We start from the raw sequence: 16,373 nt of genomic DNA, 5'->3' as shown, positions 1-16,373 counted from the left end.
GGCAACAGCTATTAAAATGTGATTATATGCTGCGAGCTGGTTCTGTTATAAAGCAGCTCTATAATGTTTTTATAGAAAAAAATCTTAGTTTATTTTTGTGATTTCATTGTACTGTGATTTATATTTAACGCCTCTGTTTTCCATTGTCAGCAAGAGCCACTATTTCCAAGTGTTCATTTTACTGATCAGAATTTTATGAACAGTACAGAAAGCTCACAACAAGCTGGTATTCATTACTAGAAGTATAGAATTTTAAGATTAAATTTATAATTTAATAACTCACTGATATTTTCACCAGGAATGTGTTCACTGTTGGATACCCAGCTGTTTTTTTTAAATTTAGGCCAGCCATCAGAAATTAATGCTTGCTTCTTCTGAACTTAATCTGATTTATAAACTACAGAGGATAGACACACACAAATGTCCACACTCTATCATCTTACACAAAGTGCAAATGATATGTGACATGACACTGCATAGCCTGTTGCTTTAAATCAATACTGTCAAACAATATTGAAGTACGAGTTTAAAGCAATGGCTTACAGGAATTCCAGTAACACATACAATGTTTTGTTTCTTCTGCTTCTGAACTCACGGTTTCAAGCCTTTCCCAGTGATGGAGAAGAATAACAAGGATGTTCCATACCACTGAATGAAGTCATTGACAGCAGTGTTTTCTTGCTGACATGATACATTTGCTGTATATAATACAATACTTCATCCTCCAGGATACACATGCTCATACCTGCATACATAAATATAATATAAACATACACATGTATTCTACTTTTGAACTTGTTAAACAGCCCCACACAATGAAACAGTCCTATAAATATATACCTTTTATTGAGAATAAGTATACATAACTGTGCTGAACCAAATAAAGCTATATCAGGTGAGACTAAATAAAAATTTGGCCCAATATCAAATGACACTAAATAAAAGTTTGGCCCAACCTACACAATTAGACCTACAACCTGTTTAGACTTACACAATATAGTAGCCTTTTTTATTGTGTCAGCAGCTAGGTTTCAACTCATGTAAATAATCACTAGTTGTACCAATGCCATGATGAAAATCTTGTTGTTGAATATTGTTTAATTCTTGTAAACCTGAGGTGACAAAAAGCAGTAACTACTCCTGTTTCCCTTTAAATGAATTCTCTTAGTAATGAAGTAGGATGGATTGAATCAGTGTTCAAGTAATGGAAGTGAAAAGTATCAATAGAATAATCAGTGTAGTAACAGCTGGATTTTTAAGCACATTTGTTAAATTGCTGAGGAGATTCGTGTAACTCTATAAAAGGCAAAACCAAACTTTCTTTTCATATTGTATTAAAAAAGTCATTTGCTGAAGGAAAAAATTCTATGACTTGAAATAAACACCTGTTCTGTATTGAGATTTTAGAATATAATTTAGCAACCAGATAAAATTTTTGGGAAAAATGAAAAGTTGACATGTAAAAAAAAATACTCCCACCATTGTCTTCCTTTCATTCTCAAATACATTCATTTTTGAGGCTAGGAACAATTCTCTTTTCTTTTTTTTTGTCTGACAAAATATTTTATTGCAAAATATTTTATTTTATTCTATTCAGCTGCTGATACCTTTAAAATTGTTTTATTTCTTCTACAGTCTTTAGCTTTAAGAATTTCATGAGACATCTCATTTAACATATAAGAAAACAGTATTTTCAAAGGTTTCCTTAAAGTAAATTCCCTAGCTGCTAATCTGATTTGAAATTCATCAATGTTTTTGATTTGACAGAAATTTCAGAGAGGGTTTTATTCCAGGCTGAGTGAAGAACCACTTACTGGCAGTGCCACGTGGCCAGTGACCTGGGCACAGGTCAATTTCATTTGAAGATCAATTAGCTTCAATTTACACAATTAAGATCCATGGCATTTGGCCAAGCAATAACATTAAGGCTTGTAAGCTAGGAGGGCAAGGCTCAGTAATTGCTATCGTTAATGACCTATCTGGAGAAGGTGTTAAGCTCCAAGAGGATCAGGATTTGGTGTTCACGGGTGCTCTTGGGGGACCAGCAGAGGACCTTGTCAGCAGGTCTGTATTTATCAGAGTGGCTCACTGGAGCTGATAGCAGTGCTTAACTCACATTACACACAGGTGTGAATAACTACTGAAGAGGAATGTGGGCCAGTGAGCTTCAAGTTTTATTTCTCTTGCTCTCAAGTTGGAATCCTCAAACATATGTTTCCCAGCCAGGACTGTACTCTTTCAGAACTTTAGACTCAACATGTTTCCACTAATTCCAGTCAATGTGTTTCAGACTTTTCCTTCATTTGTCTGGAAAGCATCCAATGCATGACATGATTTCTCTTTCCTCTCTATCAGTTATTCTTATGCTAAGTGGAGATATGAAAAGCACAGAAATGTTCCCAATATCACTTATTCATTTGCACAGTCTTCTACCCTCCCACACTGCCTGCTGTGCTCAAAATCCCTTGTCTTCTGTTACATACTTAGTTAAATAGGTTTCCTTTAATCTTAAACTATTTCAAATGTAAATCTTGAAGGGCATGATATTGCACCCATTGAAGTCTTTCCAATGTGTAGAGATGGCCCAGCTATAAAGAAATATCACCAAGGGAACTCTGATGCAGTGGGGAAGATGAAGGCATCGAACTAAAGGCTGAATAATGACAGTATTTCATGAGTGACTGTGTTCAAATGTAGATGGCAATGTTGTACTTTTTCTGCCACTGGTGGATCTCAGAAAGTCAGCTCTTATGAGACCAGAAACTTGCCTTTCCCTTCATGTCCTTTTTTTGTCAGAATAATCAAGAATGAAATTATTTTTTAAATTTTCAGGGGGCCATAAACAATACACTATGTGTCTCTTGCCTTAATTGTCCTCACAAAGCTTTCTGTGAAGATTCCTCATTGCCTTATACCTGGTACTATGGGACTCTGTGCTCTGCTCACAGAAATTATAAACATGGAGATTAAATGAATGGGGCTGTGTGATCAGGAGATCCATCCCTGTAAATATTTACTGACATACTATAGCAAGACTGTTGTAAACCAAAATTCATGGAAATCCCCAAACCTTAGAGATGCCAATGGTTGTTGCTACCATTATTGTTGAGGAGTTACTTTGAACTGAAGGAGAGCAGGTTCAGGTTGGATATTAGGGTGGTGAGGCACTGGAACAGGTTGTCCAGGTAGGCTGTGGGTGTCCCATCCCTGAAAGTGTTCAGGGTGGGTACAATGGGGTTTTGAAAAACCTGGTCTAGCATGGCAGGTGCTTGGAACTAGGTGAATTTAGTCCCTTCCTACCCAACCTTAAGAGAAAGTAGTGTATGTCATGAAAAATTGTATTTTCTGAAGAACAGACACTGCTACTCACAGCTTGAAAAATGTAGTTCTCTACATTTCTAATCCTTTCAGTAATTAATGGCACATATGAGAATTCCATGGTAATAATAATATTTCCAATATTTAACTCGGTTTTAATTTTGAATCTTGTGAAACATTTTCACATATTTTCCAAGCTAAAATGGTAAATGCCTGAAGGAAACACTTGGTTGTATTATGTAACTGGTAATCCATAGATATGTTTCACAAGAATTGTAAGCAACAGGAATTATTAATATCCTTTTACTTCTGTTCTTTACCTAGCATAACTCCAGAGTGAAAAGTAAGATTTTGAACCATTGATTCATGGTTGATGGATTTACTCTATAAATTTTGTTATGTTACGGTGGATTTGGAAATGGAAACCTTGCAAGAGAGATAATTTCATATTGCTGTTGTTATTCTCATATACCTCTTTCCCACAGCTTTGATGGTGTTGTTTTCAGCTAATGGCATGCAATAAATATTTTGTGAAACATAGAACATTTCTGTGGTTTTATTAAGGGATATTTTAAAAATATACAGCTTCATAGCATTTCCTGAAGGATTTAACCTTGATTCTCTTTAATGAGCAAGTAATGCTTATCACAAACCTGAAATGTGTTACTGTAAATTTTCCAGTGGTTATAAAAACACCTTTTTTTCCAGACACTTGCTTTAAAGCACTATTTGAAAAAAAAAAAAAACAAAAACCCTATGTCCTGGAACCTATATTTGCTAATGGAAAACTGAAAGCTAGCATTTTTTACCTTAATATGAAAACCGTTTTTTAAAAAAAAAAATTCTGAACAGAACCAAACTTGAGAATTCATTTCATATAACCAAGGAATTCTAAAAAATTTAACTATTCAAAAATATATTTTAGATAAAAAAAAAGAAACATGCAAGTTCTTGTTTGTGGTATAGCAAGTTAATTTCTCTAATCATAGAATGTAGAGATGAATTGTAGAGTTATTTTAGGCCAGAAGGAACCTCTAGAGTTATCTGATCCAACTCCTTTCTCAAGAAAGGTTTAGTTAAAGTAGGTGCTCAGGACCTTGGCCACTTAAATGTTTAATACCTTGAAACACAGTCTGTGCATCAGCCTGTTAGGTATTTTGAGATTTATTTTCTTAAGATTGAATGATTCAATTCCCTCCTTAGAGGTCACATTTCATTATTATTTTTGTTTTTCTGATAAAGTCTCTTATAAATAATGAGAAGTATAAACTGTGCTTATACAAGCTGTAGTATAAGAGGAAGCAAACAGGAACTTCATCATCTGTAATTTACACCTAATTAAATTATCTTCATTTCTAGGATCAACTCAGCTTATATAAAGACAGCCTGTATAAGATGATACAAAATTCATGTTCCTTGGGGCTCTATGTAACTACACCCATAAGTCTCCAACAACTCTGTCTTTGATACCTCTTGGAAAAACAAATAAAACTGTGATAGAAGATCAGCAATGGAGAAAAAATCCTAAAAATAACCCACAACAACAAATTTGCAAAATCAAAGCGTAGCTATAAGTAAAGCTTTGAACTAAACCTCAACCATTGTGGCATTTCTAAAGCAGGTGAGAAAAGCATGTTGCACATATCAAGAGTGTAAACTTCCAGTTAAGAAATACAATTCTCAGCCAGGAATTCCTATTGGTGAACTAATACTACAGTGAAAGGTTGGTATCAGCAGAAGCCTGAGTTGTGTTGCTGTCCTCTGCTGTGGGTGTTCCCATACGAAGTTGCTGTAAAACATGATGCTTTTTGCTGTGCTGTGCATAAGGCTTTTTCAGACCAAGGTGAGACTTGTAAATTTCTTTTCATATTTTTTATTCTTTATTTTCTGCAGAGTAAATCTGTCACTGTCAACACAACCATAATCTCAGTGATCACTTGCTGGCTATTTCATGTTCTTCTGTTAACTATGAAGCAACACCCACTAAGTGGGAGATTATTCAAACCACAAAGCTGTTATGATTAGTTATTGAAAACAGAATTGTTTTAATAAGACATCTTTATCTGAGTCTTTTTGTAGTGCCATAAGAATAGAAACAAATACATTGTAGACAACAAAATGATAATTTTTCTATTTAAATTTGAATTTTCACAGTGAATTTGCATCATGAAATGATCTGAATGTTTTAAACAATAAATATAATTTTATTGGAATATGCTTCAGGATTCTTGAGTTCATGAGCCTATAACAAAAAGGCAAATCATGTGCAAATTAAAGGAATTTTAAAAAGGAATTTGGGAAAGACCTGGTACAAAGAGGTAAAATGTCAGTAAAATCAATGCAGATAAATTAACTTACAGCAGTAGAAAATCTGGTCAGAATTTTTTCCTATAGGAATTCCAGTAACTTTGTAAAGATCAAATTACTCTGTTCTCCTAGAATTATGTGGAAAATTATGTGACATCTAGAAAAACTTCTTGGAGAGATTTTCTGTATTTTCTGGGTTTGGATAGGCTGTGAAGCTCATAAAACCCCTCCCTCTGAGCCAAATGTAGTAAATTCAGAAATACAAACATATAGCTGATATTCATTTTCTTCATTCTCAATGAAAAAGTTTTCGCTCAATTGACTCTGAGTTCTGATTAATTTCATTATACTAAAAATGTCATCTGTCCATCTGTCCCACACAGATTCTTGAAATGTATATTGTAATTTATGTATTTGAAGAAGAGATTGAAGAAGTTCAGGTTTAGCAAATAATTAAATCACTCAAAAACTTGCCTGTGATCACAAGAGTTAAGATATCTCATTAACTTGGACCCCAGCTTAAAGATCTTGACTGAAATTTTCAGCTTGCTAAAGGCAGTGGGATTTCTGCCATTGTTTTCTATAGCTTTGAGATTTCATCCATCCTTCAAATATGTCTTGTAAAATATTCCATCAGAAAATATTTTTATTGGATTGAAATTCTCACTTCTTTATCAGGATATGATCATTATTACCTTTTGCTTGGGGTTTAGACTGTCTTTGGAATAAATGTTTAGAATTACCTTCCATTGCTCCTCATAGGTGACATGACTGATTTTTGCTCTGGCTTCTCTCCATGCATTAAACTAATTGAGCTGCAATAGAACAATAGGAAATAAAGCCCCGTATTTTCCAAGAACCCAAGGAAAGCGTATTTAACCTTCCTTGAAGTCAATAGCAATTGTACACTTAATTCCTTTAGGCTTTTTTTATTATTTCATGCCTCCAGCTAATAAAAAAGCAAAGTTTTTTGGCCTCCTTTATAAAAAAATATTCTATACATCCCAGTGTACCTACTATTGCAAAGGAGCTGTTCCCCTCCCATTTTTTTAAGTTCTTTAATTTTATCCACATGCCTCTCACCAGTGTCTGTGCCCAGACGGAGAAGTGAGATATGTGTTCAAATGTATTTCTAGGAACAGACTGCAGAGCTTATCAGGCTTTAAAACTTGATTGCCCATCAGCTGTTCTCTGTAATTGTTTGCTTATTTTTTAACTTTACAGAATACAAAGCAGCTCAAAGCTGAGGCTACAATGTGTACATTTTAACTCTTTCTCTACTCTTATTTCACATTACCTTTACAAGTCATTACTTAGCATCTGCAAGGCAGGATCTTAACCCTGAATTTCTGCAACTGGGAATTCCCCCAGGTGCTCTAAATTCAGCAGTGCTTACACACATGAAAAGGTTACCACAATATGGTAACATCAGGGCCCTGCAGTCTGTCAGGACTTTTCCGTTCTGCTCCTGATTGTATCTCTGTGTTGATATAGCAACTTGCTCTTCACCACAGATGGCTGGGAGAAAACCCTCCTGTGGAGCAGCTTTTCATCAAAAAACACCGTTCCACCAAAATAAGAATGTTCTGTGAAAATGCTTCACTCCTGAATTTATTTTGTTCAAAGGGAAAAACAGGGAAGGATGCATCAAAGAAGGGACAGGCCTGGAATCTGCTGCTCCTTGTATTAATTTTTTTTTTTTTTTTTTTTGAGACAATGGCAACTTACTCTTGGGTGTAAAACTGGTATCAGCTTCAGGAATGTTGATCTGCTCCTCTTAGCCAAGAGATGTAGAAACAAAGTGGTGGAAGAGGCTCATGGTCCCTCTGGCCCCAGGATCTTTTTGTCTGTGGCAGTGGCTGCAGTGCTCTGGCTTCAGCAAAATCATACAGAGGACATGGGCTCCACTGGGTGCTTTGGGCACCTGCTTGAGAAAAATTAACTGTAATTTTGGGTAACTTGAAGCACATTTTTACAGTCTAAATATTGGTCCTTCAGAAATTTTAAGAATTTTTTCTTACAAGCACATGCAGTCATGTTTCAGATACTTCATTTAGACAAGCATGAAACTGAAGAAAAACATTCTGCAAGACTAAAATGTTATTTAGTGAAAAAACATTTTATGAAGTGACAAAAAAATCTTGTTCTATAGGATTAGATTGTGCTGGAATTGTAATTACATATAGACTTTCAAAGATCCAAACAAGAAAACCTCATCTTTCTTTTTCTTGATTTCATTTTGACGCATTATTTAAAAAAGCAAAACACCAATCCATCAGTTGAATCTGGTTTGTTTCAGGTCATTTGTTTCATTATTTGAAAATAATGTCATTTTTTCTTCCATCTAGTGTGTCCAATATACATAGAAAAGTGTTTTTCACTGTAATCTATTAATCCGTGACTGTCATGAACTTTAGAATAAAAAGAATTGTTTATGTGTAATTTTCTATGGTGCCATTTTTTCTAATTGGAACATTGTTGTATTGTTAGGACAGAAAGTCTGGGTAAAACAAACATGGGAAACTCAAAGCAGACAATTACCCAGAGATCACTAAATAGAAATGTTATGCACCTCCAGTACTAAATTACTGTCAGTATGTGTTTAACAGAAATTTGAAAAACATGTTTGTATTTGTGCTTATACTGATCCATGAAGTGTAGTCAGCTGGCTGAATGTCCTGGGATAATACTGATGTCCTGTACATTTTTGGCATGAAAGAATCTCATTTGTAGTGACTTGAAATTGAATCAAGCATGTCAAAGAGAAGTAGAGTGCCTGTATCATGTTTCCCAAAGCTTGAGAGCAGGCAACATTCTCTTTTCAAGCTTAGTTGATGTAGTACTCCACTAAATGCCTCCTGGCCATTGAAAATATCTTCCTAAATATGTACACTTTTATTCTTATAAAAGAATAAGAGCAAGAGCAGACACTGATAGCAAATACTTTTAAAGGATCTAAGAAAAAAATTCTGAGTGTATAAATTCTGAAGAAAAATGTTGTATAGACAGTGGGTTTTGCCTTAAATTTCTGTTATTGTTTGGTCTTTTGTAAGAGAAATAAAAAAGGCAGGGACACACACTGTCCCAAAACAAAAACAAACCACAAAAAAGACTAAAAAGCTGATGTTGTCCATGATGATCAGATGTTACTGATTATCCTGCCCTCTCAAGATCCAGGAAAATAGGAGGAATCAGATCTTGTCTTCACAGCCATTGTTTCCATCCACCAATCCATGACAATTCAAGTATTTTTAACTCCACAGGTTTTCTGTCAAGCCCTGAGATATCAATGTGTGTCTCTGCATAGACAAGGAGGGACAGCTTTGACAAATCAAAGTTTGATCATGCCTTTCTCAAGGGGAAAATTCTGCTATGAAGGTGCACTCAAAATATCAAAAAACCCCAGGGAAATTTCTCCCAGGCATAGCTTGTGATTTTTGACCAGGTCAACAACATATAATGAACTATGGGAAGATACTTTTCTATCAAGGACTGAGAGTGGAGAAGGACAAAAGCTGCCTTTTTGGTTTTTTTTTATTTCAGTTTATCTTTAAATTAGAGACACGTGACCTCTGTGTGAGCCTCATAGACTTTTAATAATCAAAATTTTGGGGAACCATCATATGAAAAAGCGGAGAGAAATTAATATTTTTCACTTTTTTCCCTGTGGCTAAAGAATATAAAAAGTGCCTTATGCAGTGTTCTTTCAAAAGCTTCCATTGGTCCTTACAGCTTCTGTATTTAAAGCTGGAATTTTGAAAACACCTGGAAAAATAAATCATGAAATTGTAAAAATAAAGATTTTAAAATTAAATAAAAACCTGACCTAAACTACAGTGAACTATTTTTCCTTCCCTAGCAAAAATGTAAGTGTGATTGGGTTTGGAGTCCTCCAAAGCTCATGCAATCTCTCTTTACTTTTAAATTCTTTCATGCCTCAAAACTGCTCTAATATCAGTTGAACCTGTTTGAACTCCACACCCAACAGAGCCTTTGGCAGTCATTTGACTTTCAGCTTATATGAGTGACTATAGTTAACAATTAGTCTGTTATTTTACTTCAACAACTAAAAAAACCTACATTATGTCAAACAGCGGTAAAACCAATTGCTCCTCTCTCTATGGCTTTTGCTTTGTGTTCTCCGTTTTGCCTCAAATTACAGCTCTGTGAACATGAGAAGTGAATTTCCAGCCCTTGGTGGTGGTGAGAGGACACACTCATCCAGCTTCAGACAATATGGGAAGCTAAAAGGAGGTGTCTTTGGGGTAGCTGACACCTGAATTCCAGTTTTTCTTCTAAATTTTAGAGACTCAAGTTCTTAGAACAAGCAGTTTGAACACACTGCTAGAATTGAGTGGCACTGCCCAATCAATGAATACTAAAAGGAGTGAAGGATTAGAAGAATAGTCTGCAGGATTAGAATGCCTTTTCTGAATGTTTCGCTCTACCAGTCCTGGAATGCATAATGCCTTTCATAAAATTCCATCCAGGTTTTTTCAATTTTTCTTTTAAATTACAAGTGCATATCTTGAGAAGATTTTTTTTTACTCAATTCCTCTTTCCAAGGTACATTTTCAAATGTAATCTTAAATTATGTAGCAGTTCAGAAGAAAAGTGCATCATGCATTCTCTCCAACTATAATAAAAATTAAAATAATTAAAAAGAAAAAAAAGGTCACCTCCTATCTCAGGATCTTGCTTGAATCCATTCAAGAAATCATTTGCTGATACTGACCATGGCTTATTTCAGGGAATTGTTCACACATACAAAGTCCAGGGAGGTATAAATTACCCCAAAGTCCAGGGCATTTGTGTTGGACAGGTGAGGTGAAACATGGTGGGCTTGTTCAAATTCCATCAATGTTGGGATCTGAAATACCACAACTTTTCCAGCTTCCAGATACATTAATTAAAGAAGCAGCATGTGATGACTCTGAGAAGGTGACACAAAATGGATGGAGATGAAATAGATTTGCTTAGAGGCAGACTGCAAAATATATATATTTTGGATTTGTATTTACATAAACATACATCAACCACTCTTTTTATGTATACATAAACATATGTGTGTGTATTGACACATAAATATGATTTGTTACATGTTCAGTATTTAAAAATATATTATTTGGGGCATATAAATGTACAAAGCTGTTTCTTGTAACAGTCAGCCACTGACCATAGTAATGAAGGCATAAAACTTGACTTTTTTTTATTTTACTTAGTTCTTTACTTTCTCCTACCACTTCTTTCCCTTTCTCTTTTTTTTTCTTTAAGCCCTTTTATTCAAACATAAGATCTCTCCTAATATCTAAACAGGATAGAGGCATTTACAAGTAAGATGACCAATGTGCCAAATCAAACAACATTTATTTTACCAGGGGAGAGGAATATGTTAGAAGAGAAGTCTGTTTTTATATTTAGAATATATTCAGAATGTTTGAAGGGAAGCAGAGCAATCTCCCGCTGTTTTCTCTCAACAGAACACACTGTGTCACCAGCAAGGCAGTGTCCAAAAGCAATAGTTTTACCTCTCTCTTCTTCCAATTTTCCACCTCAGTTTTTCTCTTCCTTGAAATGGTTCATGGAGAAACCAGAATGGATATAAATCAATGAGTGCAGCAGGCACTCAGATCAGCTGTGTCCTCCTCCGAGAGAACGCAGCACACAGAGAACCTCTGGAAGGTGCTTTGCTTCCTCTGCTGCAGCAGTAGAGCTTGAAATCCTTTCAACATCAGTCTGCCATGATAAAGATGCTTAGGAGGATTTGACCCCAAGAGTATGGAATTGCAATAAAACCTTTGCAAGGCAGCAATCACCAGCAAAGCTTGTTTACTCATTTGTTCTTTAGAGAGTCTGTCCAGCAACATTAGTCCCTTGGTGTACACTTTCCATCTGTATAAAAACATTTCTACACTTTGTCCTTAATTTTTTTCTTACTAAAATTGCAAAGAAACCCCAAAACAAAAAAATCCCCATCCTATAACAGCCCCAACATTTTTATGAAGTTATTAATATTATTTTAAAAGGAGCAGTTATTTCAGAAAATCCTTTATACTGGCTTCATTCTTCAAGGATTCCAAAATAATTTGCTAATATTATTTGTTTTAGATTGTGTCTACTTAGAACATGCATTTTAAAACATAATCTGAAATGAGTGGCACACACTCATGTGTGCTCAAATATGTCCATACCTGCATAAGTGGGTGATGGTCTTGTGTGATAAAAACACTATTTTTATGTATGTTGGAGGAGACTCCTTTATTTCTATCTCACAGCACAAGGTATAATGATGGCATTTTTGACAAATACTTCTATAGATAAACATATTCTAAGTCTTGGCATGTTTACATTAAAAGCAGCTCCTGAGGACTGGGCAAATCCTGAGAATTTGTTTGTTTCCATGCACCTCTCTGAACAAGGCTCCAGGAAACCCTCTGCTAGGCAGCCATGAAGCTGAAAGGAGCTTTTCTTCTTCAAGTTTGGATTCTTCTTGGGTCTTGCTTGATTGTTGCTTTCTGCTTTTCACTTTTTCAAGTAATTATTTATCCTTCTTTGATAATTTCTTTTTTTTTGATTGAATCTGCTGGTTTATTGGTTGAAATATGTGCTTTGCTTTAAAAGAACGGCTAGGATTTTTTTTTTTTTCAATAAGCAGGAATATTGAAAAAAAAGCAGATCATAATAATAATTTCACTCTTTTAATGTGGCTTTCAGCATTCATGGAGCTTTTAATTGAATTTTATGTTAGTCTGTAAATAAACTCATACAACCAGAACACCTTAGAATTGGTGATTTTACTTTTATCCAGGTATCTGAAGGTTTACAGCCTTGTTTCAACAAGTTCACTGATGGGCAGGGGTCAGCTTGGCTGGAAAAAATATGAGACACCTTATAGGTGGGTCCAGCTCTCAGACAAACTGGAACATCAGAGTGCTGAAAATCCAGGCAAATACACTTTCTGGAAGAAGGACTAACACACGTTACCTAACAATTTAACCTTTTGAACTGGGCATCCTGACTCAGTCACTTGATTTCTAGTTTCAACTTCTGTGTCCTAAAGACAAATTAATTATAATAATCTATATAAAAGACACCCATGGATTAGTGAATGAATGTTCCAATTTTCTTTTCTCAGATTTATGAGGAGGTTTAGAATGAGAATCTTTCATATACTCAAGTATTACTTTGGAAAAAAAATCCATCAAGTTCTTTGTGTGGAAGTGCAATGCCTGTGTACATCCAGCACTGACATCAATGGTCCTCCCAATGATTAAATATTAGCAATATGCTGAGTCTGTATCAGCTCCAAAAGGTGTGTCTCAAATTATGATTTACTGACACTTGGATGCACTGTTGACCAGCTCATGTCTTGTGTGCTCAGCAAAAATGATTTTCAGCTTCCTAGCTACTCAAAAGATCACCTGACATGGCTTTGTGTATTTCTGAAGTGAAAGACACATGCTTTCATCAGCTTCATCATAATCTTTGCATCAGTGTGCCCAAAGTCTTACATTTTGCCCTTTAATGTTGACTTTAATGTTAATTTAGCTTATTTCACAGCTAAATTTGGTGAGTGCATTTCTGCCATTTAGTCTTCTATTTTATTATATTTTCCACTTCTTTAAATTTCCCCTTTCCTTGATAAATTCATTTTATAAATTAAATCAGCATGGCCTGACCCAGAACATATTAAAATGCCATTTGAATCAGTTCCAAATTCAGGTGCTTATAAAAACAAATTTGAGGAGCAACTGTAATTCCAATCCCTCCTATGTTATGTGAGCAATTTAAAATTATGGAAATACTTCCAATTTTATAGGCAATTTGAAATGGAAAACAACCAGAGTTCTGGGCATGTGCTCTGTATATAGGGATTTTGCAAATAGAAATGCTTTTAAAGTTAATTTCCATGTGCACCCTGTTACCTGGTTCTGCATATGTTAAAATGAAAATTACACATTTATATTTTAAAATTCAAAATGCTGTTTTTATTGGACTTCTAGCCAATAAAGAGAACATCTGTACTATAAATGCAATATGTCTGGTCAATTTGTACTAAAGTCATGGATCTTATAATGGATCTATATATTAACTATTCTTTCCATATAATAGAACACATTTTGGGGTGAGAGGAAGAAAACAGGCTAAGTGTTCATTGGCTCCTTAGGCTATAAAATATTATAAAAAATTAAATTATCTTCAACTGATGCCCATATATTGCTATAAGCACACAAAATCCTGACATATAGACATGGGTCTCTTTTTGTAATGCTAAAATGTTTTTTGTTCCTTGCACACATGCATGATATCTTGGTTTTATCCTTTTTCTGCCACAGTGAATCTTTAGGCAGATGGAAGTAGTAGAAGAATTAGGTTCAACTGTTCAGAATTAGGTTCAATCAGTGGTAGAACTTCACTTTAACAATTCTGCAGTTTATTCCTTCATTTAATGAAACAATTATTTCCTAGCTCATACCTTAAGCACCCCTATAAAGTATGAAGGGTTGTACAATCAAAAATTAGGAAACATTTCCTTCATAGTAAGAATAAATCTATAGCAAACTAAAACTACCTTTAGTCAATATGGTTTATACAGAGCTGGTGTAATGATACCTGTCACTGAGGACAAATATTGCAGTTAATCAGTAAGTGCAGCAAAGACTTAGATCATCTTGAGGTGGATTTACCATGTATATTGACATACCCTTGCATTTTCAGATGTCTAATTATTAATAGGTGATTAAATAAAAAATGAAGTTTTAAAATTTTTCTTAAATTAGTAATAATTTAGTCACTTCCCTGAGGAAACTGCACTCATACCTGTGTGTGAAAAGACATCCAAGTTGTTAAAAGATTGTGTGTGCAGGCTTTTGTCTGGTGTAGACCAGAAGAGCTCCACAGAGGGATCCAGACATCATCAGAGGACAACAGCACTCACCAGCAGCTGGGGCTGCTGAAAAATGAAGGCCCAGAGCACTCATGATGGTGGAGAACTCTAAATTAACCTGCACATGACCAGGCAGACATTTGGAAAGGTAAAGGCTTATGATAACACTGCAAGGGCTGCACAGGGTAGAGTGGTTCACATTTTCCAGAAACCAGGCTATCTGTTAGAAGAGGAAGTATCAGATACAGGTTTTGTCTAAAACAAAACAGAACTAAGGGTTTAAGGAGAAAAAATTAAACTGAACATTACAGAGACCAAAGATGCAGAGAGGCACAGTGTGCAGGATTACACATTCTTTAATGACAAAGATGAAAACATTTATTCCTAGGCAAAAGAGAGTCAGCAAAATATCCTTGAAGGAAAATGTGTTCAAAATCCAGATAAAAAATAATAAATAAAACTTGATTAAGGGGTAATAATTTTGAAGACTTTTTCTCCTGCACAAGATGTTTGCAAACAGAAAAACCCTGGAGGTTAACCAATTGTTTTAAAGGAATGTTTTTTAGAAGCAGCCCTCCATTTACATCCTGTATTTAAATTCTTCATTAGGCATCCATCACGACTGCTGAGAGAATATGTGACTGGAAGAACTATTGCCAAAATCTACAGCTGTAGAAAATGCAGAATACCAGAAAGTTCAATATCAAACAAGCATAGTTTAAACCAGAATGTAAATAATTGTTAATATGTACAAATCTGTTCCTGTATGTCAGAAAAGTTACTCAAAATTAAAGTGGTTTTGACTGAGTTATGCCTACTGTGAAACATCTCATCTGATGCCATTCCCTCCCAAAAGAAGTGTTAGAAAGGTGGACAGAGGCCACTTTCCTGTCACAGTAAGCAGATCACTTTGGGTAGGTTTTTCAGTGCAGTTGGGCTTTCTGGATTTTCAGTTGGTCAAACATTTATAATGCACTCTTGTGTACATTATATGACTTGTCATAAAATATTATATTACTATAGTTTATAAGAATAGGGTGCTGGGCTGTATGAGATGGAATCTTCCCCCTTTATTTGTTAGAGAGGCATAAAAACCTAACTTTAGTACATGAAGTCAGAATTCCTGTTATGGTCTCACCATTTCCAGAATTTTGTTGTGTTTCTGGAGCTCAGCTTCTTTCTGTCCATCTTAGAACTCTGAAATGTGAAAGGTTTAGAGGTTTGTATTTATCTGTCAATACTTCTTGAATTATAAATTAATGGACACAAGCTTAAAAAGAAAGGATTTTTTTTAATGGCATGACATTTTTGTTTATTTTTTAACTTATTCATTACATATTCCAACATAATCTCAAAGTAGCTACACATGACCTCTGAGATAGTCTCATTCAGACAGTTGTGGAACCACCCAGCAACTTCATCATTCCAATGTAATTTGAAATTTTCAAAAATAGGTTTTATTGTTTTCTTATGATTTCACCACAATTTTTTCCAATCCTACTTTACAGTCAGTTTTTGCATTTCAAAACTGAATTCTCAACTCTCCTTAATTAAAATATTTGAAAAACACATCCAACAGTTATGACTGGGGTTTTCCCTGCTTCTCAAAAGCAAGTTCTGCTTCAGAAATCAGTGGGACATGGACTGAACTGCAGTGATTTTATTCCTTCTGCTGGCTGCCTGTAAGCACCATTCACAGCTTCCTCACTTCAAAGGGAGAGTCCAGTGACTTCCATGAGTCTTTTATTAGTTTTATAAAAGGCAACTGATTACCATGATATTCAACTCTCTTGCATGGTTCTTGTCTTTAGTCTTATTTTTGCACACAAAAGTGGCAGTTTCTCATGATGGAAGATAAGTA

Source organism: Pseudopodoces humilis, chromosome 5 (genome assembly GCF_049639895.1).
Source record: "Pseudopodoces humilis isolate 2021_Gansu_Grassland_sample_001 chromosome 5, ASM4963989v1, whole genome shotgun sequence".
NCBI classification, from domain to species: domain Eukaryota; kingdom Metazoa; phylum Chordata; class Aves; order Passeriformes; family Paridae; genus Pseudopodoces; species Pseudopodoces humilis.
This window is presented reverse-complemented; position numbering follows the sequence as displayed.